General features: G+C 33.8%; 1 pseudogene; it reads right to left on the reverse strand.

The window, feature by feature from the left end:
• Positions 1–10149: 10149 nt before the first annotated feature.
• Positions 10150–24401, reverse strand: part of LOC114077169 — a 36730-nt pseudogene continuing 22478 nt past the window's right edge.

A 24401-nucleotide genomic window follows, 5' to 3' on the forward strand; every position in this document is an offset into this window, starting at 1 on the left:
TTTATAGATACATAAAATGAATGGAATTACTACAACCACTTGTACTAAGTATGGCATAATGAATAAAATCATGATAAACAAAAATTTGTATGAAACATGCTACTTTTTTTTTAAAAAAAACCATAGGAATAGTATAATATAAACAAATGACACCATACAAATATATAAGATATCACATAAGCATTTTATCATATATTAAAGAATGTTTAAGTGAACTAAGTTCAACTTCACAGTGACCTCTTTTAGCTTGAAGCCCTCTCACCAAAGGTTATCCTAATACTCACTTAAGTGAGACGAAAAGAGACCGACCATACACCCTCTCTAAGCACACATAAGTGATCCTTAAGACTACCTAAGATAAGATCAATCTTACATTATTTGTTAAACTCCCTATCTAGAATAACCTAAGTAGGACATGAATAGATCGCCCATACACCCTCTTCAAGCCTACCTAAGCAATCCTTAAAGCTACTCTAGAGAAGTACCTTTTTTATTAACATTCATTTACCAGAGTCATTATGTTCATTAAGTCATTAGAAAACATTCCAACTTTTATAGACTTTATATAATGGTCTTGGAAATACCTATGGGATTACATAGTAAAATCTTTAAAGTCTAGCCTTGCAATGTCTCGATAGCGTCCCATTCCACTACCGAAACATCCTAGTACTTATCAAACACTAGCATATATCCCACATGATGAGAATAGTCAATAACCGATATAGACATACTATGACGAAGGGTGTTCTACTTGCCAAGGGTAGAACTAGGACACATACCATGTATTAACACGGTTAATGAATATCAAGGTCTTATATGTGCTCTAGTCGCATTCTCAAATAGAGATACATTGTACTCTAGTCTCCTTCTTAAGTAGAGCTAAAAACCATAACTTATTCACTTGGTGCTAGCCTTTGTTCTCATAGAGTAAGTTCATTAAAAAGGGGCATATGAAAAGGTACAATCTCATAGTCATTACCTAGTCATAATGCACCTATAAAAGATAGGCCCACTATGGCAGCCACTCATTATTCAATAAGGATAGCTCATTCTTAACCTTCTCTACATAGAGAAGGTTCCACATATTAGTCATAATTAGAAGGGCCATCTTAGGTCTACCGATCCTAGACTTTCATTCAACATTCGTCCATACACATACAAGACAAAGATGTCTAAGCCTATTAAGTCAAAATGTTCATATTCACAATTGTACATGTATCAAGTAAGGGAAACAAGTCTATGAAAACCAGACACAACATACTTTACTTTATTTCATAAAGCATATCATTCTATGAAGCAATAAGGAATGAACCTTATAATCTTTATGTCATCCTATACATTACAATAACATCATCAATCTAACCATTATAAACTCATATTCTCAAGTAGAAACAATCATGCGTCAACTCTATGACTACACACATAACACATAGTCATATTCTAACATGATCTCCCAACAATAAAAAACCTTCACATTACTAGCATGTTGATAGATATGGCCATAATTATCATAATCACCTACACAAATCATCATAAAACTTCAAGTAGAGCGGACAAGGACATGATCATCACAATGCATAATATAACGTCGACAAGGCCACCTCAATTGCAGGTAAAAAGCATAGCACCACCACCATAAGTGGACCATACCAATGACAACATAATTAAAGTCTAATTAACATAAAATAAAGAGAATTAGGGAAGCGTACCACCAATCCATTCTCACCATTTTAATCTATAGCTAAATCATCAACATAACGGACACTCCTCACTCGAGTTCACTTGGTTCTAAGCTGGAGTCCCTTTGTAAATGTCTTTAATGTATTTATTAATCATAATAGCGTATTGCAGCTCATAAAGTCTAACCCTTGTATAATCATCATCATCATCATAGCATAATAGGAATTGCATGAGTATAATCCTTTCGTTACAATTCATATAAGTGAGGCTAGCACATTAACATTTTCATATCTTGATAAGGCACATTAGTAAATCATTCACCTTCCTTATAACATTTACATCTTAGCCATCACCTCACAAACCATAGTAATGAAATTTAAATTTAGCATGATACAACCCTATCTATCCTAGTAAAAAGCATAATGCAATACAACATCATCACTTAATCACAATAAACCATAATCTGAAGTTAATTATAGCAATTAAAAGACTTACCAAGTCTCCGTCATAATTCATCATGAAAGTATTTCTATCAACCCTTAATTCAAACCAATTAGGGTATAACATCATCATAATTAAATTATCAACATGATAACAAGGCCAAAAGAATCACTACATCACAATACAATACTAGTTCATAGCTTAAGACAACATACTTAGGCCAATTCACAACATACTTCATAACCTAGATCACTTCTAAAAAACTAGTATGAAAGGACTATAAATCACATTAATTAATTAGTTATTTGTATAAAAACATCATCTAGTAGTACTTAATCAAATAACAAAGTCAATTGAACCAATATAATATAATTCATATTAAGATCATCACCTAGGGTTAAGGTTTAAGGGTCATCTTTTACAAACTAGACCAATCCATAAAGATATATCACAGTTGAGTTAAATAAATGTTAATATATCCAAAATAAAAAGAAAAAAAATAAATTCATTACATATTTTTTTAGATGGGATGAAACCCACTTGAAAACTCAACTTTAGAAATAAATTTGATGGAACCTTTGAAGAAAGAGGTCTCAAAATGGAGAGAGATCCATAGCTTGATAAATAATGAACACTGATGGTGAAACATGACTCATTAAAGCTCTTAAACCCTCCCCTAACTTGTTCTTCAATGGATTTCTTCACTGGAGAGAGAAAAAAGAGAGATGAAAGATAGTTTTTGGTTCGGGAGTTATGAGAGTTTATTTTAGTTTAGTTAGGTTAGGACTTTATATAGGGGTTTAATTTAATTAATTAGACCTTCCATAAAACTTAATTAAATCCCTAACTAATTCAACTAATTTAATGAAATAAGTCAAAACGTGTACCGAATCAAAGGCCTCATCGATGAGACCACGATTGACGGATCGTTGGTCAATCGACAACTACTGCTACCTCCGTTCTGCACATTCGTTGCTAAGTTCAGAGACTATGCAAAATTACCCTTCCAAGATTTTGTTAAGTGTACATCGATGAGTGGCATCGAAGCACCGTCGATTCACCAACGGCTCGTCTATGGCATCCGTTGGTAACACTCTCTCTTGACAGTTTTTGACAACTTTTGAAAGGGTCCTCCTCAAGGGCCCTTGGTATACACCCTTTCACCAATCTGTATCATTTTCTGACTTCAAAAAGCTTGTCAAATAAGCTAAGTCATGCTACTATCTCATTGAACTAGTTAACATACGTCATGGACTATATTTTTTCCATTAATGCCCCGCCCAACACATCAGATGACAACTTAAAGTTGTCATATGGAAATTAATTCCCAAATAACTTGAGAAATATCTCGAAATATATGCTGAAAAATGACGAACTATATCGCACCCTTGTTGATAACAGCATACACACATCAGATGTTCCCCAATAAATGTCACCACTTTTTTATTGTTTTGCAGTTTATTCCTCAAAGCTCTCCACACTATGAAAGACATTTTGAATGATATAAACTTATTCCAAATATGAGTATTAGGTGGTACAATATTCTCTCTATATCTGCAGAGTTCCTATTTAGAAGAACATATAAATTTCGAGTCTCATTTGGTCTCCAAACTTTTGTGTCCTAGACTCATGCTTTAGAATTAAGTTTATATCTCCAAATTTGAGGGATTAGAAGAGGAGGAACCTTTTGTCTAAGTTTACTCTCATTCCATTTGTCATGAAAGAGAATTTGAGTAATAGTATCATTATTAAGGTTAGATACATTACTTGTATACTGAGCAAAAGCAACTATTCCTAGATAATAATCCCACTAAAATGCACAACTTCCTTAGTTGATTCTGCAAGTAATGTGTTCTTCTTCTTTTGTTTTGTTTTCCATCATGTTATTCCAAACCAAGGAATCTCCTCTTCTACCTTTTGGCCAGTAGGTTGGTCCTTTGAAAATACATACACTTGAGGAACTAAATGGAACACCACAAAACGAACTAAGGTGAACTACAACTTTGTGGTTCTTTATTGAGTTAATTTTTATTTAAAATGATTTATATTGATGTTCTTAGTAAGTGTGTGAACTTTTGTTATGTTTGGAGGTCAAACGTTCGAGAACGTCCATGATGTTCAGTTTGTGTTTTAGAAAGCGTTCATGTGTCTTCAAGTGTTTTAGTGAGTTTACGTGTTCTTTTTGATTGAAATGGGTGTGAGATGTTCCTAAGACCTAGATGACTATATTTAGGGGTTTAAAAACCGGTACAACCCACCTAGAACCCACGAGGGGCCCTAGAACAGGACCCGATGTCTAGGCAGAATCTGTGAATGCTTCCCAAAAACAAGTCCCAAACAACAGATGCAGTTTACTCCCCTTAGGTAAATCGATACCCCGTCGTATAAGGACTTAGGTTAGGACTTAGTTTAGGGGGCTCAACCCTCAATTCAACAGCTACAGATCCAAACGACGGCCAACAACATGGGGAGTGGATTGTACGACGCCGCGTTGCTTGTTCCATCGATGGTCTCCTGCAAAAGCTGTGGGACGCGTTGCCAGCTTGGGGTGTTTTGTGTAAATTTACCCAAGACTATGACCCTATGATGATATTTTAGTGTTTTGAATTTATATGAAATTATTTTTAAATCCTAGAAGTAGACAAGACCCCTCATTTCAAATATTCAAACTCTTACTCTAAAGAAAAACTCTCTCAAGTCACCTTTGGAGCTAAGACTCAAGGAAGAGCTTGGGGGGGAGGCGGATGGTTCGACGTGTTTCTTCATCAAAATTAGTGGGTCTCCTTCTCATTGAGGTATCATATTCATCCTTCAACCCTCATACATTCAAATACACATTTCTAAAAGATTTCAAAAAGGGTTTTCAAACTATCTTCTCTAGTTTTGATTCTAAGCGTGGGTCTTCATGTAAAAGTGTTTAAATGATTCAAATAAGTTGCATCTAGTATTAATTTATTATTTTATATTCAAAACTCTAATGAACTAATTTTTATGCATATTTCTAACTTTTAGCTTAGGAAATGGGTTAAATGTACATGTCTGTGTATGGTATGAACTTTGGTTTTCTTATGTTTTTATTATGGTTTAGCTACTTACCTTAAAGCCATATTATGATTAAATATTTATGAATGGGTTATATATGATGAAGTCTTCGTTAAATGGTGAGTTAGTTATATTGTACAACTATTATTATGAAATTTTCTTGAGGGGTGTGGTCCACCTTCTTGGTGGCGCTGTTTACTTCATGTATTTAGATATATTTGGTACTAATTGTGAGTATGACTTTGAAGGCCTAATTTGTGAAATGATGTTATAATGAAGATGGTTCTTGTTGATTTTTTGTTATGAAGCATTAATGTTATGTCTTTCTTAGATAATGCCCAAATGAAGTAAGTGTTTATGTTAGGATGCTAGTGTGTAAGAAGTGATGAAAGAAGATATAAGCATGTCTAGAATCCAATGGTATGAAAGTTACGATTTATGTGAAAGAGGTGCTCACATGTTCACACAGACTCACACTTTTAATGAATAAATGAATTTTGGAAGTCAAAGAATGTGAATGAAAAAGGTGAATTTTTGGGTGAGCACTCATTCTAAGGTGAGATGAAATGCTTAGTAGCAACCTCACTACCTCCCAAGAGCTTTCTAATGCATGTTGGAGGAGGGATACCATTGTAAGTTGAGATGGGATGTCAAAAAGTTATCCTTGACCCTTAAGAATGAATGTTTAAGACTTCGTGGGAGAGTTTTGCTTAGGACCGAGAGGATTTGAAGAAGGGGTAGGTGCACGTTGTGAGTAGAGATGTCTTACAAAATGTACCACTTGAGATGAGTACTCCTTGTTAGTAGAGATTGAGTTACTTCGTTGCAATCTCCTTATCCCTTAACTATGCGCCCACAAATGTGTAGCTATTGGACATATCCATGTAAAAGCTAAGAGAAAGACCCTACCCTAGGAAAGTGGGGAACCTTCATCTATAAGGGTAGTTAGGATTCCATGTCTAGATCTCATGGTATATGTAGGTTAAAGATTTTTCCCCCACAAAAGAATGAATGAACTAAGTCTCCTAAATGAACGCACTACTTAGGGTAGGTTGTGGTATGGGACGCTATCTATCCATTTCACTAGGTAGACCTTCCGAAAAGGGATTCTTGGTGTGATCTTTCATGTTTTGTAAATGAAGTTAGTTAACTTAAGGTCTATATTTAAGGAAGTATGTTAAAGTTACGTTTTATTTGATAAAGTTAGGAGTGACTAATTTAAGAGTGCTTAGTCCAAGGGAATCTTGAAGGAGCATTAAGTGGGACTCGTAGTGTGGGATGCTACTCTCACATTGCACTTAGTGTAATTTATAGGTCCTGTTAGAGAAGGGTTCTTACATGATATCCTTATTGTGTGAGTGTCTTTCAAATATCTAACCAAGAGTATGGACTTGTTTTTCCGGCAGAGGTAAGCATATGGTTGATAGTCTTAAGGATCACTTTAGTCTTGTCTTGAAGGGGGTGTGTGGGCGGTCCCTTATTGTCATACCTTAGTGAATATTAGGATAACTCTGTTAGGGAAACCTAATGGGAAATGAGTTCACTATGCTTTGGAAGAATGGTTCACTATAACGTTTTTCTATGTTTCATTGTATCAGTGTAAATAGACTTGAGTTACTGTAGTTTTCCTTTTTGTTCTAAAATTATGAGAATTCTATTTTTATTTGATAAATGATGATTCTTATACTATTTTAATTCTATATTCATGAATGTTTTACTTATTTGGCATGAAAGCGTATTTTACTAAAATGTCCCTTTTTGCATGTTTTTTCATATGTCATACTTAGTACATTGTTTTGTACAAACCCCATACTTTTCTATACTTAATATGTATGGGTTGGAGGTGTTTGAAGACTAGAAGACAAAGCTTGGGAATCTAGCCTCTAAAGATTATGATGTTCTCTTATATTCGAGGACATAAGTCTAATTATTAATTTCTATCATAAAGACTTATCATGTATATTTCATTTAATTTAAAGGGAGGTGTCCCTAAGATATTTATGTCGAGTCTTTAAGTTTGCTTGTGTAGACTAGATCAATCCTTAGCTTCAATGAATGATGTTTTCTTTATGAATTTATTCGTGAAAAGTTTTAATTCAGCAATACTTCTCATGTCTTATGTATTGAATGATAGCTAAGGCTTGTACAAGACCTCCATAAGGTCGAAGACGCAATTGATCCGCCCTAAGGGTTGTCGTTTCTTCTAGGGGGTACTTTCAGGTCATTACACTTAACTAATAATCATGGTTTAGACCTGAATAACTACCACTCTTTATATTGATGATACAAACTAACATAAGTGGGTCTCCTAAATCCAACCCCTCCTTCAGAACAAGGCACTAATGGTGTTAAGTGCAGCCAATGGTATCTATTTTTCTCTTGATCTCTTCCCCAAATGTATTCACTAATAATACATTCAATGTATTTGATAGTAGTAGTAAGAGGTGAAATTGAGGACAAGGTATGAGTCTGAATTGTTTGTAAAGCATGTTTGATCAGGGTTGCTTTGCCACCAAAACTGAGCATCCTTACTTGCCATCCACAGATCCTTTTGACAATTTGTTCTACCAAATGTGAATAGTAATTGATTCTTTAACTTCCAATATATAGTGGACAACCTAGATAAGTAATAGGAGTCTTATTTTGAGTATAACTTGTAACTTCCTTAATACCACTGATAATATTTTCATAAGTACTAAGTGGAACAATAAAATAACTCTTGTCTGTGTTAATAAGTTGGTCAGAAACTTGTTCATACTCCCCCAAATTATTCATTATATGTTTCACAGATTGATTATCCGTAGAGGAGAATAAAATGACATCATCAGCACAACTTAGATGATTGATCTGTGGACCTTTAGTTTCCATAATAAAACCTATAAACATTGGATTCAGATGAAGGTGATCAAACATTCTTTATAGTACCTCAGCACCTAAAATAAATAGGGCTGGGAGAGAGGATCTCCTTGCTTAAGACCTCTTGTAGAGTGGAAAAACTATGCCTATGGTCATTTATAATAATGGAGTACTACTTGTTGCTCATTATCCTCCAGATTAAGTCATAAACAATTTCTCAAAATAATTTTTTTTTGAGAACTAAACATATAAATGACCAAGTCACTCTATCATATGCATTGGCCACATAAAATTTAATATCCTCATTAATTCCTATTTGGGGGTTCTTAATACCTCTAGTGATTTCTTGACAAAGCATAATGTTTTCTGTGATACTCCTTCCCCTAACATACCTTGACTGGTTCTAAAATATTAGAAATAGGAGCACTTAAGCCAGTCTCATACTTAGTAGTTTGGATATTTTTTTGTTAGAGAAGTTGCTCAAACTAATAGGGCTAAGATCCTTAAATCTTGTAGGTTGTTCAATCTTTGGAATTAGAATAAGCATGCATAAGACATAAAGTTAGGCATAATATGACAACAAAAGAATATTGCACATCATCTAGTAAATCTTCTTTAATAATGTGCCAACCGGATTGGTAAAACTTACCTCCCATACAATCAAGCATAGGTTCTGAATTATGAATCATATAAAATATATCTTGTCTGAGGTCCCCTAAAGTAGGAATATCCTGAAGCATTAGATTCGGAGCAGTAGTAACTACAATAGGTATATGCTGATGAATTCTATCATCAATTCTATTATTCTTACTAGTAAAATTACCTTCAAAATAATTACATGTTGCTTGTGCAATATGATAATCACCTTGTATCCATGTTTCATTCTCAAGATAGATTTGCATAAACCATTACTAATTTTCTTCTACCCATAGTTAGATCATTAAAATAAATAATATTTGCATCCATTTACTTAAACCGTTGAAGTTGAGATTTCTTTTTTAGAATAGACTCTTCTAACTTCAAATATCCGATATAGCTAGCATTCAAAAAATGTAATTGTTGCCTAAAATTTTCAAATGTTATTATTGAGAAGATCTTCCTCCGTTTTCTAGATCTGCTCTTCATAATCGTTAACTTTAGCATATATATCACCATATTCTCTTCTTGGCAATTAATAAAAGTTGATGATAGTCTCTTCATTTTCAGATGTAGTTTCCACATAGGATTTCCAGATACCCCCTATTCCAACACTACTGAACAGTTTCCAAGGAATTCTCACTATCTACACAACAATGTAAACACTTGATGTATTTAGTATGACTCTCATTTGCCTTGATAATTTCAAATAGCAAAGGATTGTGGTAAAAATCAAATGAAGACATGTGATGAATGGTAGTTTGAGGTATTGTTTCTAGCCATCTATCATTAACCACAACCCCATCCAACCTTTTCAAAACTCTAACATGTGTGTCTCTTTTGTTACAACAAGTAAAAAGATTACATGTATGTCCTAAATCAAGCAAACCACAAGCCTCGACCACACTAATATAGTCAAAACTTTTGTTCATGTTGTAAGACATGCCACGAAGATTTCCTCTATATATGTGATGACATTAGAATCTCCAATGGTACACCAAGTAAGGTTCAAATTAGAAAAATATAAGAACATATCCCATAGAGGCCTCCTCCTGTGATCCTTATATTTAGTATATATAAACGACAATAGAAACTTATCAGTGATATTAGTGTGGTTAAATTCTCCATTAATATGTTGTTTTCCTGTAACAAAATATTTCCAATAAGATCATTAGTCCAAAACAGCTAGATATTCACATTAGGACTGCTCACTGCATGATCCATGTAATGTTGTATTCAAACAATATTAATTTGAGAGTTATCAGTGAAAGGTTCCAAGATGGCTATCAATGAAAAATTGTGGTTTTAAGGTTTTGAAATCTTTCCATAGAACCTTTGGTATTAATACTCCTAGAATTCAAACAAATGGCCTTAATCATTACAAACTTTTAGATTTAGACCTAGTGATTGGCCTGCTAGTTGTGCAAAAGTACTAGTAGTAGCATATGTGAAAGATCTCTTTGGTTTCCTACCTCCAGGTGATAGAACTTAGTGTCAAACAATCCCTTGAACCTCCCCTGGCCATTTATAATGAAATTTGTGAGTAAACCCCGGTTTAGGATGCTTACAAACAATATGCTCTTTCTCAGATTCATCAATAGACTTATTGTCAGGGTCTATCTCATCTTCAGAGTTTACAGCCCCATAATAATATTGAAGAGGCCTATCTTTTCTATAAGATTTAGCATCCGAATCCATCTCTTGTTCTTCACCATGTTCAATATTCAAATTCTTCTAATAACCTTTCTTTGTTTTTTATTCAACCTTTCACTTACCTAATTATTTTTTCTTCTGTCAATATCTTCTTGATGCTCAGTGGTACTTTTATTTTATTTATTTTTGGTGTAGTGGTAGGTCTATAGTCTCTCCAATGGTAGGTCATACCCTCATGCAAGTCATGAAGACTTACCCCCTTGGACACCCCATCCTGCAGTTTAGTGTTTTTCTCCTGAACCCTCCCATCCATACCTCCAAAAACTTCAATCGCAATCCCACCAATATTAACATTATCTAGAACCACAGTCTAAATAGGTTCCGGGGGGTAGGAGCATTGAGTCAATACATGACACTTGAGCAATAGTTTTAAATAGTTCCTTTCCTAGTACCTGTATATTATGTTTCTCCTTGCCAGAATTCCCTGCATTGTGGTTTAATTTACCATGAGTTTGTTGCCTTAAGGATACCTGGGTTATAGACCGATGTCTGCCAACATTTTTTTTAATTCCTCTACACTAGGTTCCTATTCATGCATATCAAGATTAGTAAAAGCATTTTCTATAGATATAATGTATTACCCACTTATATGGTGCTCTGAGCATATTGTTTAGGGATATCTTAGCTCCTTGTTGCTTATTAGTATTCCTTTTTCTTTGTGTTTGCCATTGCTCGTCATTTTGTGATTGTCCTTGTTCTTGCTCATTTGGTTGAATGTATCTATTTGGATGAGCCTTTTTTTGAACAACCTATTGGTGACCCTGCAAAATTTGACAAGTATTGTCAATCTCGTTTTTGTTTTTTTTGTTAAATTTTCTATCTCCTTATCTTTTATTTTTGTTTTTTTCTTTATCCCTTTGTTTGATAGTGCAGTCAGTCTCCTGATGGATTTGGTTCTTAAAGTAAAAGCAGAAATAAGAAAATAATATCATACCTAATTTTTTGCCATCTACCATTTGTAATATCTTTTCCTAAAAACCCCATCCATATATATATGTAAATCTGTGATGAGTGAGATCCACTTGAACCTTAACCCCTGCCTGACTACCCCTGTTTTTCTTAATAGATGCAGAATCTAAATACAACACTCTCCCAATAGGTGAAAGAAGGTCAGTAATATATTCCTTAATAAAATAGTGCTAGGGTTATTTTAGTTAGAGAAATACAAATATGAACCAAACGAGTTTCTTCAATAGGTTTCAAATTACGAGTCCATGCTTGGATTCTCATTACTTGGCCAGCTATAGTCATTCTTTGGTTAGTCTAGAAATTATTATAGTGTAATTCATTATCTAAATCAATATTAAAATACCTAGACTTCAAGTGAGCTATTTTCAACCCCCCCCCCCACCCAAGAAAGTTGAGTTTGGAGAATCAAGTTTTTTCTAATAATTCAAACTTTAGGCATGGTATATAGAAATTTGCAAATTAGAGTATACTTACAACCAACAAAAAAAAAATTAACACCCTCTTCTTTAACATGTAAAACAGCACGAAATCCGTACTTATTAGGTATTTCAGGATAAGGCAATTTAACTAGAACTTTAGTCTAAGATTGATTGTATCTAAGCCTATAAACATAGGTTTGGACAACAATATAAGGGGTTGGTTTATCGACTTGGTCCCTTTTATCAAGATTAGAATGATTGGGAGTATTAGGAAGATTCAAGGGATTACCAGGAGGTTGATCTCGTCTTTCATTACTACTCTTAGGATCATTTCTAATATAATTACTAAAATTTTAGGAAAACTAGATTGATAAGACTGTTTACTAGGATGCTCAATAAGATGATTCTTCCCTTCATAATCCCATTTTCCCCTACTCGTATTAGCATGTTCTCAAACATGAAAGTTGAATTAGGATTAGGAATAACAGTCTTACCAATGCCAATGCCCTGTAGTTTGACATTGGAATTAGAGGATTCACCATCCTTTCTACGATCACGTGATGAATTAGGCTCTTTATGCATATCGTCCTTAGTTTGATTTGGAATTGAATTAACACCATGCACATGGAATAAACCCAAGGAAGAACTAGAATTATCCTGCAATATATGATTTCCTGTATGTGCCGAATTCGAAGTATCATCTTGATGTTTTATTGAGTGTTTTGGTATACTACTATTGGACATCCTTCAATTCTCCTCTAGAAGTTGTTCTTGTTCATACACCCTCATCAAAACTCTGAAGTATTTGTCTGAGTGTGTTTCTCGAGTGATTCACACATCTAATTCATGTAGTTTTTTTGTAGGTTGTTCTTCAAGAAAATGGGAGTAATCCCTAGTAGTCATTTCATATAAAACTTCCTCAAAAATAATATTATTTTGAAAGAAATTTTTGGGCTATTTTTTTGCCTCTATCGCTTGTTATTTTCGCACTACAGGAGATATGGAAGTACATCTTTCTTGAGACACCATGTTATCCGCCCTGTCCTTTTTGCCATAACTTCGATTCAATTCTCACATGCATAAATTGTATGATTTCTGTCCAATTCTCTTGCAGTTCTAGTGTCGACTGCCTTTGCTCTCACATGCGAGAAATTGTATGATGATTCTAAGGTTGATTCCAACTGTAAAGATTGTTTGTTCAAATTGCGCTAGATCTTATGGCTTGTAACGATCTTCTAACAAATCACCATCTATTATAATGAAAAATAAATGAAACAGTTAACCAAGATAGATAATTCTTTTAGACAATTCTAGAGAGAGAAAATTTTTTGAATTGATGAAGCGATCATGTTTAGTATTGTTTTGGAATTTGGATTAAGGGTTAGGGTTAGTGTTAGGATTAGGGTTAGGCTGTACTTTTGGAGTTTCGGATTTTGTGTTCAGTATCTATGATTTAGTGTTTAATGTTTTATGTTTTGTTTTTTGGGGCTTGGGGTGTTTAGTTTAAGGTTTATGGTTTATGGTTTAGAGTTATAGGGTAAGTTTCAATATTTTTTAGGCTTTTAGGATTTGGGGTTTAATATGTATGTTTATTGTTTAATATTTGGTTTTTGGTTTTTTGAATATTGGGTTTAGGGTGTACGTTGAGAATTCATGATAGGTTTAGGGTTCGGGTTTAGGTTTTTTTTTTTGAGGTTTTATTATTTGAAGTTTAGGTTTGGCGTTTAATGTCTATGATTTTGTTTTTAACATTTGGGTTTTGGTATTTTGGGATTGGGGTTTATAATTATGGTTATGTTTTTTTTTTAAGTGTTAGAGTTTTGGGTTTAGGATTTGGGGTTTTATATCTACAGTTTAGTGTGTTTGTGTTATTTTTCTGGTATTTTGGGCTTAGGGTTATAGTTAGTTTTTAAGGTTTTATTTTTAGGTTATACGATTTAAGGTTTAGGATTGGGGATTTAATATCTATAGTTTAGTGTTTAATATTTGGATTTTTGTTTTTAGGGCTTGGGATTAGTGTTTAGGGTCTATGGTTAGGGTTAGGGTTTAGGTTTTTTCTTAGGTTTAGGGTTTGTGGTGTTATATCTATGGATTAGTGTTTAATGTTTTGATAATATGGGCAGCATGGATGAAACTAAAATGAATGACATGTACCCCTCAAGACCATTCAAACGGAATCAAGCAAAGGATCTCCAAGGCCTTTAAGCAATGTTCATGAAAAGGAAAGCAATGGAAGAGATTGAAGGTCACCAAAGAAGGACATAGGATGTGTTTACATTACATCAAAATGAGAAGGAAGATTTAAAGAGTCCATATGTGCAATCCGTCATTTCATGAATTCAAGAATTCAGAAAAGAAGGCAACAATAAAAGGCCCTTATCTCATTAAGGGCAAAATTGTCAGGGAATTGTCTATTACTTTAAGAATTCACTAAAGAAGACAACCAAACAAGGTCGTTACCTCATTAAGGGTAAAATTTTCAATGAAGTGTATTCTTTATTTCCTTAGTATAAATATTAGTCTTTTATCATCTTGCATAACTTTGTGTATGTTGAATATTGACTCTCAAATTGTAGTATCTTCCTAGTGAGTAATTATGGTGAACTCTTGGAATGCTAGTTAACTTCTGGAATTCAATTTATATGAGTGTTACCGTATGTTATTCTTGGTTTCATTTTATTATTCTTCCTTGGATTAAATTTAGGTTGTTTAAGTGTATTGGGAGGTGAGGGTTTTAGTCTTTTGTTTCCCATAATTTCTAAATCTTTAGTATTAATCCACATATCATTATTTTCTTTATTTCTTTCCTTGTTTAATTTTTATCATTTCGTATCACAGATCTAGTCTTGGGTTGCATAACAAAAAGAAAAAGTTCAAAATTTGTCCAAAACTAAAATCAGAATTTTTTGTTTTGATTTGTTGCTTTTGACAATAGATCCTTATTGCCTAGTGTTTTTTGAGTTTGTTTTCAAATTTTGTTCAATTTGGAGTTGATGAAGTGAAGTTACCACAGAAGGGTTTCAAGCTTTTCAAACTTTTCAAATTCTGATAGTGGGTGATTTGATAGAGGAGAATTTGGAAGTTAATAATTTTTAGCTTTGTTCTCTTAGTTGAAGGGAAGAAAATCCTACATTTTGAGATAATTTCGAGTTTATTTGAGTGTATTGGGGTGTAGTTTGTGTTCTTGGTGTTCTATGTGCTATTGGTGTCTTCAAGTTGTTCTTGAAGAAGAAGAAAGAAGAAAGTGTACATTTGATACAGCTTTTCAAGTCAAAGTAGGTCAAAGGTGTTTATTGGGGTCCATTAGTTGAATTTTGTAAAAAAGTCAAAATTTGAAATATATATATATATATATANGTGTTGCATAATCTTCAGTTGTGAAATTAGTCTTGAGCAGTAAGAAGTGGGTTGATTTTGTTAGTCTGTCAACAATTATCCAAATAGATTAAACCTTACGACGCGATCGAGGGAACCCTGTAACAAAATCCATATTAATTGCTTCCCACTTCCACAAAGGAATGGCTATCTCCTAGACTAGCCCAACGGGCTTTTGGTGCTCAACTTTCACTTGTTAGCAGTTAGTGTAACACCCCTAAATATTAACCAAGAGTCGCATGTAGTTTTATCGTTACTTAATTACTACAATATGTTTTATTCGAATTTTGGGAGCTTAAAATTTTGTGATATTTGCAAAGTTGTTTAACGTAATTGTGATCGTATTTTAAGGGATTGTATTGGGTAATTTATATAATTATAACTGGAATTATTTATAACTTGAAAGGGAGGTGAAGTATATACGTATTTATATATATATATATATATATATACTTTTGGACGCCGACTGACATGCCAATAGCTACATGAGGCGCCATCTGCTACGACAGCGCCACATGACATTGCATCAACAACCAACACAGCAGAAACCTACTTCCGACACCCAATCACACCTGATGTGCCTGGGCATCATCTTTAGAGAGCAAAAAAAGTGCACGTTTCTTGTACTTCAAAAATATGATATGTATGGGATGTTTATAGGAACTAGAATTTTTTCTAAGTGTCCAAACTTCTTGATTCTTTATCTACTATTATTTCCTTCATTTCCATAACGAATTAACAATTAATAAACATCTTTAATTACTTGTTAACTAGTTTTAATCATCTAATCAAAGTCTTAAAAATGATAAACTTTTTTTAGGTTTAAATTTTTTCTATATGTCCAAATTCACTTCTTCTTTTTCTTCAAATCTCATTATTTTTTCAATTTTTCAACTATTTAAAAATAATTAACATTTTTTATTACTTGGTAACTAGTTTTAATCATCAAATGATTCCTTTGATCATTCAAATTAAGTAACAAGTAGTAATTCTTCTACTTGTGTTACTTGGTTTATTTTGAGTCCGAATCTTTTGGTACATTATTCTTCTATTTTCTCATCTTGATTCGTTTATAACCTTGTTTATTCAAGTTTATTAATATTGTTTTTGGATCTTCCTTCTTTCAAGAGTCACAAGAATCCATTCCATCACAGAGGATAGGTTATGATGAGTTGATTGTAAGGATCTAGTTCACTATCATTTGAGACGACGCCATAGAAAGTGAGTTGAGAGTTTTATAGGAGTGATGTCAGACTTTTGCTTCTAATCTCGCTTGTTGAGTTGTTTAGGTATCATGTCTAATACAAGCCCAACTGGGGAAAGTTTGGACAACATCATTGAGGTACTCACAACATCTCTAATCAAGTAGCGGAAATGATTAGAAGGATTGGAGGTATGGAGGAAAGTTTGGTACGGGTAGTAAATTAGCCCAGAAGGAAAGCAATTTAACTCGAATATGAGGAGATAAGGAGGACATCGATGCATTCTACCATCCTTACTCCGGAAAAAGCTCATATTATCAGTTCTCCTCTACAAAGTCGTACCCAGAACTACCAACGCCCGAGTTTCCAAAATCCCAAACCTCTAAAAACCCTTAGACAACCTATGCCACATCCAAGTGTCTAGTCTAGTACCATAAGTACAAAACCATTTAAAATGATCATGTAGAGAGTGAGCAGTGCCCACGGAAATAGTGAGGGTCCTTGGAGACAATAAGTAAACATTACCAAATCAACCATAAATAATAGTTCGTTAGGAATGTACAAAAAACCCATGTGTAAGACATGTGAAGAAGCGACCAATGGAGGGGTTCACCCTAACCGAATTTGGTTAGGGTAGTTAGGGGGGGGGGAAACATGCACAAGGGACCACTCCATGTGGGGCCTAACTTCCTAACCAATTATAGACTCTAACCTTCTTGTATACCTAGCTAACTAACCTAGGACCAAACGAAATAAACTAATTAATGCACCCGACAACCTCACGCTAAACCTGATTGACACTAACCAAGTACTAGTTGAAGAGACAACCTAGTAAGTATCTTAAGAGGGTCCAAAAGGTTGGTTATGGTCCTAAAAAATTTGGGATTCTTTAGTAATTATACTAGTATACTTAATTAATTAATTTAGAAAGTTAATTAATTATTTTAAATGAGTAAAACCGAAATCACGAAAAAATATCCAGATTTCGGTTAAGAGAAGAAAGGGACAACCTAGTACCTAACCTAGGATAGTCCAAAAAGTTAGTTAAGATGGTAAAGACCTAAGGGTACTTTAATAATTAACCTAGGTCACCTAATTAATTAAATTAGACATTTAAATGAATTTAGATTGTAAAAACGAAATCCTTTCACTAACTTAGTATAATTAAAGAAACATCCTAGTACTTAATCTAGGATGGTCCTAAAGGGTTGATTATAGTTCACATAACTTAGGGATACTTTAGTAATTTATATTAAGGATTTATTAATTAATATAAATTCAAAATGTTGACCGAAACCATAGTGAACACCAATTTCCAGATTTGACTAAGTGTTATGTTCTCCGATGTTTAGTCAACTTAGGAGGGGAGTTTTGGTAATTGGTTAATTACTTTATGAAATTAACTTATGAAACCTAAGTTTTATAATTAAAGACCAGTTCTTAAACCTTGAATTCACGATAAAAACACCTGTAACAAAAATGCAAGAAAGAGGCAGTAAAGAAGAATGCTAAAACGGAAAAAGGGCATAGATGTTCTTAGGCAATTTCAAGGTATCCTCAAGGTTTTGTTCGAGGTGGTCTTCGTAGATTAAGTTCATCTAAAGGTATGGGTTTATTTCCTGTACTTTTTTCTCCAAGAGAACTTTCTTTCCAATGATTCAATGATTTTGAAAACTATGTTTGTTCCCGTGTTCTCGTCGAAATCCTTGTCCCTAGTCTCCTTTTTGATTACGTATTGAATAGGTTATAGATCATATTGTTGGTATGTGGTGCTGGATGGTCTTATGTGTAATGTTCTTTAACTATGAATGTCGATAAATCTATGAAATTGTGATTGTATAAAGTTAATACTATCATGAAAATTAAGAATCGATGATATGCTAAGTTACGTCCGTGATTGTGTTCCTTGATTTCTGTGTTTTGGCTGAATGTTGACTTGCTGTTGTTGTAGCGTTATGAAGATGTAAAAATCATCAAATGTTAACATGATTCTGTCCAATATGTCTTAAAAACGTTACCCTAAAGTCATGAACTAAGATTGGCTTAAAAGATCTCTATGAAATCACAACTTGAATGAATTGGCTATCTGATTCCAATAAAATTGGCTATAAGTACTTTGCTAAAATGAATGTATGTTAATGGCTAAGGGCGTATGAAAATGATTTAAAGATTCGCTAAGGGTTCATACCTATTCAATTTAAATATGAACATATATAAACTGGCTTATGCCAATAAAAATGGCTTATTGGTTTAACATCCCAAATCTTGAGCCAATACTAATCATATGCTAATTCTTGTGTATTAAGAGTATCAAGTACATTATAAGCACTTATAAAGTAACTCAATTAATCCATATACAAGGGTATTCCGTTAAATGGACCAATCCAAACATGCTCTACAAGAATAAATTTTGAACATGCGTAATTCATTGAAAAACTGTTCATCGTCCATAAATAATGAAATGAAGATACTACACCAAAGTAAAGAAGTAGCATGAGTTATAAAATTATTAAAGGGGTTTAAATTAAGCAAGTGACCAGAATGGGGTGTTAAAGAAAGTGAGACAAGTCTTACTCACACCTAAGTTAATATGTTAAAAGAACACTTATGAATGAAGGTGTTAGAACGTGTTAGACTAGTCTCACTAACATCTAAGGGTGATATGTAAGGAAAATTCACGTTGATCAATGTAAAGTAAGGATTATATGTAAGAATAATTCACATTCATCAATGTGAAGTAAGGATTACATGTCATCAAAAGAGTAAGTAAATCTCAATCTCGAATCAAGCTTTCCTAATGCTTGAGCCAACTCTAAAAAATAAAGAAGATAATGAAAGTGAGCATAGCACCGATAGACTAGTTATGAGCATGTGCTTGCACGTGTCAGTCTCATGCAAAGAGGCTACCACACAGTTTGATAAGTAGTCTCATTAATTCCCTAATCTTTGAACTGTGTCTAGCCAACATAGGAACTAGCCAGTGGTTTCCACCTAAGCGAGATAGGCATTTATGCTTTCACCTTGGCGGGTGACTCCATCCATTTTTTGTGTGGGACAAACACATGATTTCATGGTTATCTCACATCATATATGTTGGTTAATGCTCGCGAGATGTTCTTGGTTCACTATTGCCATGAGCCACTCCTTTTCGGTGATGAGTTAACACATGATATGGATTCACGTTAGCCGGGGATCACCCCTTTTTTGTGTGGTACAGACACCGGATTCCATGTGTAGCTCACATGGCCTGTGATTCATATTTACTGGTATATCACCTCTTTTCAATGTGGGGAGACACTAGATTTCATGTTATGCTCGCATGATCGTATTCCTAATTATGTCACCATGAAAGTGAAAATGATGATGATGGAACGTATGTTCAAAGTGAGCAATGATGAAGAGCCTAAGAATGTCAAGTGCCAATATCACACTCGTGAAGTTTCAGCAAATAATGGGCACAACAAAATAAGATTGGAATATAATGACTCCTTATATGACGCCAATAATAAGAAGTAGAAAGTAATGGTAATTAAATACCTCATAATTTCCCCAACATGAAAGTAATGAAATAATATGCATGGCCAATATAGAATGGCTTATGAAATGCAATGAATATATACTGTAAAGAATGACTCACTATAAGATAGTGATATCATTCCTTAGTCCTTGGACTACTTACATCGGCTCATTGTGGATATGGGCTACAATGAATCATTGCACTCCTAAGTAAAACATGGGACAAAATGAATTATTGAACACCACAACAAGAAGAAGAAAAAGATTGAGAATAAAACTGAGTATGGAAGATAGAGCTCTCGGGTTAGGGGGATTTAAAATTTAAAATATTCGCCCGAGGGGTTGTAAAATTATGATACTTATGTATTGAAATCAAAGATAAAATGAGTTGTAAAATACATGATATACATATCATAATTCACAAATAACGAATTAGGAAAGTCTATAACTAGACATTCCAGAAATAGCATGTTGCTAAGGAAGAGCTTTCATTGATCATGCATAGCTTTATGTGTGTGTGTTCATACACCCACACTTGCAAGTGGCGTACTAACCCCCTACTTTTACTATTTTTATAGGTGCAGGCCAGAGAGAAGATTGACGACACTTGCAGTGGTTTGGACTTCAGTATTTCTCCAGACCATTTGGTAGGTCCTCTTGATTTCGAGGATGCTACAAGCATTAGTCTAGCTTTAGATATAGACATAGCTAGTTGATGTTGTCCCTAGAGTTTCTTTCACATTTTCTTTCGAACCTTTTGACGTAAGACCGTTTTGGCAACTTAATATATTCTATTCATCGTTTGTTTCAAAATGTTTGGGAGATTAGCTGATTTTCTATGTATGTTGAGCTTAGTATATAATGTTTAATACGTAATGACTATTTTAAGTGTAAGTAAACTTCACACGTTTCAAAAGGTTTAACTTTTCATCAAATTTAACTAGATGAATGTGATAAATGTAAGATGAGGCTTGTCTGCGACCTCTAAGAGGTCGACGATGCCGGTTGCGATTTGGATTCCAGAATCCAGGTCGTGACATTAGTGACTACCTATAGAAGCATGCTATCATAAGAATATGTGCTTAAAGGTGTTCAATGTTTCCCTAGGTATATATGTGGTCATTGATAAGTTACCTACTATGGATGGGAGTCCCTTGTATAGACTTGATCCTAGGTGTGATGAGATTATGATTGCTTGGTAATGTTTGATATCTCATATTGTCATGCTTTTTCCATCAATTGCTTAAATGTTGCCTTTTTGGAGTTTTGAGGCATAATCACTATAAATGCTAGGCAGCTTACTGTAATATTTTTGGGAAATCAACTAAATTGTTCTTTGATTGAAAGTTGTCTAAATGTGTAAAAATTTGATGCTTATGAACATGATAATGAACATAAAAAGGATAATTTCTATTTAGAATGAAGAATGAGGGTATTATGGAATGATGAGTCGTATAATTGTTTCTAACTTCTTATTATGTTGTGAGTCCCTTGATGTTGTGGGACTGTTGTTTCCCTATAATAGAGGGTAGTTCTCTTATCTATGTAGGGTGATGATGTGGGTTTGATTGACCTAGAAGTTATCTTACATTAATGTTGAAGGAAAAGAAAACTCCTTATGACTAAGTCTCCTTGTTGTCTTTCCCGAATGAAGTATGGCCTTGGCGTCTATTGTATTGAATGAAAACGTTATGTGGTCGAATAGTATGACCTAACATCATAATTAGAGGATAATTTGACTAAAATTATATGGCTTAGAATACCTTCGTATTCCTATGTTAACTTACTATAAATTCCTTCTAAAGTTGTAATCACATTTAAGTGATGAAAATGAAGGTTGTTAAGTTAAGATCCTCTTAAGTTTTGGATTAGGTTACTCTTATTTGGGTTTACCCTAAGTTGGGAATAGTGATGGAGTAGTAAGAATGTAGATATTTTCTACCTGATCCTTCTATTTCTACTTGATCTTCAAAACTAATAAATTTTTAGTAAGTTTTTCATGAATAAGTTTTGCATAAAGTAAGAATTGAATGACATTTATCTGTTTGGTATGTATTGATTGGCATTACCTTAAATTTATTGTAAAGATTCAAAAGTGCATGAAAGAAAAAATTTGATAACATCCATTTTTTCTCATTTTGATTTGAATTTTTGTATGATAGTTGTACATTTTAAGATAAGAAACACGGTAGAAGTCACTTGTGAGGTGTAATGTTTAGCATTACAATGTAAAGTTGAGTCTTTTTAAAATGAAATGTATTGATTCTCCTGAAAGTTATGTGACTTCTATGGTTTAGGAATCATAATTGTAGGGTTATTCATGAAAAGTGAAAGCATGTTTAGATAAGTGCTCATGTGTGTGCCTATGATTTGCGTGATTATTCCCAAAGAGCACTTACTGTGATGTTGAGTACTACGTTAGAGATTAATGTTTTTTGAAATTTCTTCTTATTTATTGTAATGTACTTGTTGTTACTTACCATTTAGACTTCCCTAGGAACAAAACATGAGCATGCCTTGGTTTAAAAGTTTAGAATTTCTCATTTTTAGAGGAAATTGAGCTTGTATTTTGCTTAGGTGTGAACTCACGATACATGTAAGTGAGTAGAGGAGAAGGACATTCCTTCATGGACACAACTAAGCGTAGTATGGATGAGTATGACCTTCATGGCACTAGGTCTAACTAATGAAGATCTTTGTTGATGCAATTAACTCAAGTCTATGTGGGTTGAAGTATGAGTGCATAGTTGTTTTTAGTATTGTTGAAATATGCCTATGTGTGTCCTTGCAAGATGATCTCTTAATGAATTGAAGTGTAATGATCATTTAATGATTAGGAGAAGGATGTTCCTCCTATGAACATGATAAGAACCTATGTGATTGATGCATTAAAGAGTGAATGAGTAATGGTTTTGGTTGATTTGGTGCATTGAGTGCAAAAATGATTTTGATGATGTTATCAATCTATGAAATTCTCTATGATACAATAAAATCCTCGTTCTGATTAAAGAGCCATAAGTGTCATTTGAGGACGAACATTCCCAAGTGCTGGATATTGTAAGACCCCAAAATGAGTTAGGGTTTCTAGACCCTAACATGTTTTTTTTAATTTTCTAAGGTCCTAAAGTGACTTATTTTCAAGGGACGACCAATACGTTTGACGACTACTAAATTATGTGTCTCATGTTTCCATGAGTGTTTATATAATGTATATCATGAGATTATTAATCATTATAATGAGTTATAATAATGTTTAAAGATGGTATATGTATATTCAAGAAGTTTGGAGGTCAATGGACAAAGAATGTCCAAGGCGTTCGAAAGATAGCCGTTATGATACTCACGTGTGTCTTGATGGGGCCTAGCCTATTTGGTCGCGTTGCGTGTATTTGTTTTTTGTACAACTCATATGGGATCTGTAAAACTTATTAAGTATTTTATTTACGTTGGAAACGTGTAGGTATGACTTCTAAAGGGCCCCACAAGAAGGACCCAAGCCTAGTTGAGACACTGCCTTTGTAGTGTCAATCGACGGCCAGTTGGTCAACCAACGGCCCGTTAGTTAAATCTCATCGATTTACACTTAGCTTGGGCAGGTATCAACCCAAAATTTGATATGTACCAATCGACGGAAGCCAAAGGACGGCCAGTCGATTGGGTCCGTCGATGGTGGTCTATATTTACTTTCTCGCGGACTGTTTTATTTAAGGGGTGAATGGGAAATTCATTCTACGTCCTAAATTGATTATAATTGATTACCTATATTTGGGTGTATATAAGTTATCAAACACGTGAAGGACCCATTCCAAATCCTTTCCCATAAAATTGAACCTTTTCCTCCAAAAATATTCTCCCTAGAAACCACTAGTGTTGGTAAAGCTCAAGAACAGCTTGGAGCTTGAATTTACATGGATGAATAGTCAAGTTTTAGAGGTTTTCACACTATACAAAGTATGGTTATCCTTCATATCTTGTTATCCTTCCATCTAGATAGTTAATCTTAATGTTTTCAAAGAGAAAAATATTATCAAGTTCTTCTTTTTCAATTTAGCCATGGGTTCTTTCTAAAGACATTTTGAATGATTAAATCTATATGTATTGAATTTAATACATTGGTTTGAACGTGATTTTACTCCAATATCATGATGAACCCATGTTCCTACTCTAAATTGATTTAGCCCTTGCGTGGGCATTGTGATCATGACTTGCAATCGATTGAATTGTGATTTTTTACGTTGAATTTCTTATTTTTATTGTTATTTCGGTTAATTGTTTATGAATTGATGATGTTGGATCCATGTATGAATGTCACGACCCAAAACCGAGCCGCGACTGGCACCCACACTTACCCTCCTATGTGAGCGAACCAACCAATCTAAACCTTAACATTTCATTATAATATCAACAGAAAGCAATGCGGAAGACTTAAACTCATTAATAAAAACCAATTCAATAACTTCTAAAATTCAACATCTATTATTCCCCAAAATCTGGAAGTCATCACCACAAGAACATCTATGATCAAATTACTAAACTAAGAGTATTCTAAGAA

Source organism: Solanum pennellii, chromosome 5 (assembly GCF_001406875.1).
Source record: "Solanum pennellii chromosome 5, SPENNV200".
In the NCBI taxonomy this organism is placed as follows: Eukaryota; Viridiplantae; Streptophyta; class Magnoliopsida; order Solanales; family Solanaceae; genus Solanum; species Solanum pennellii.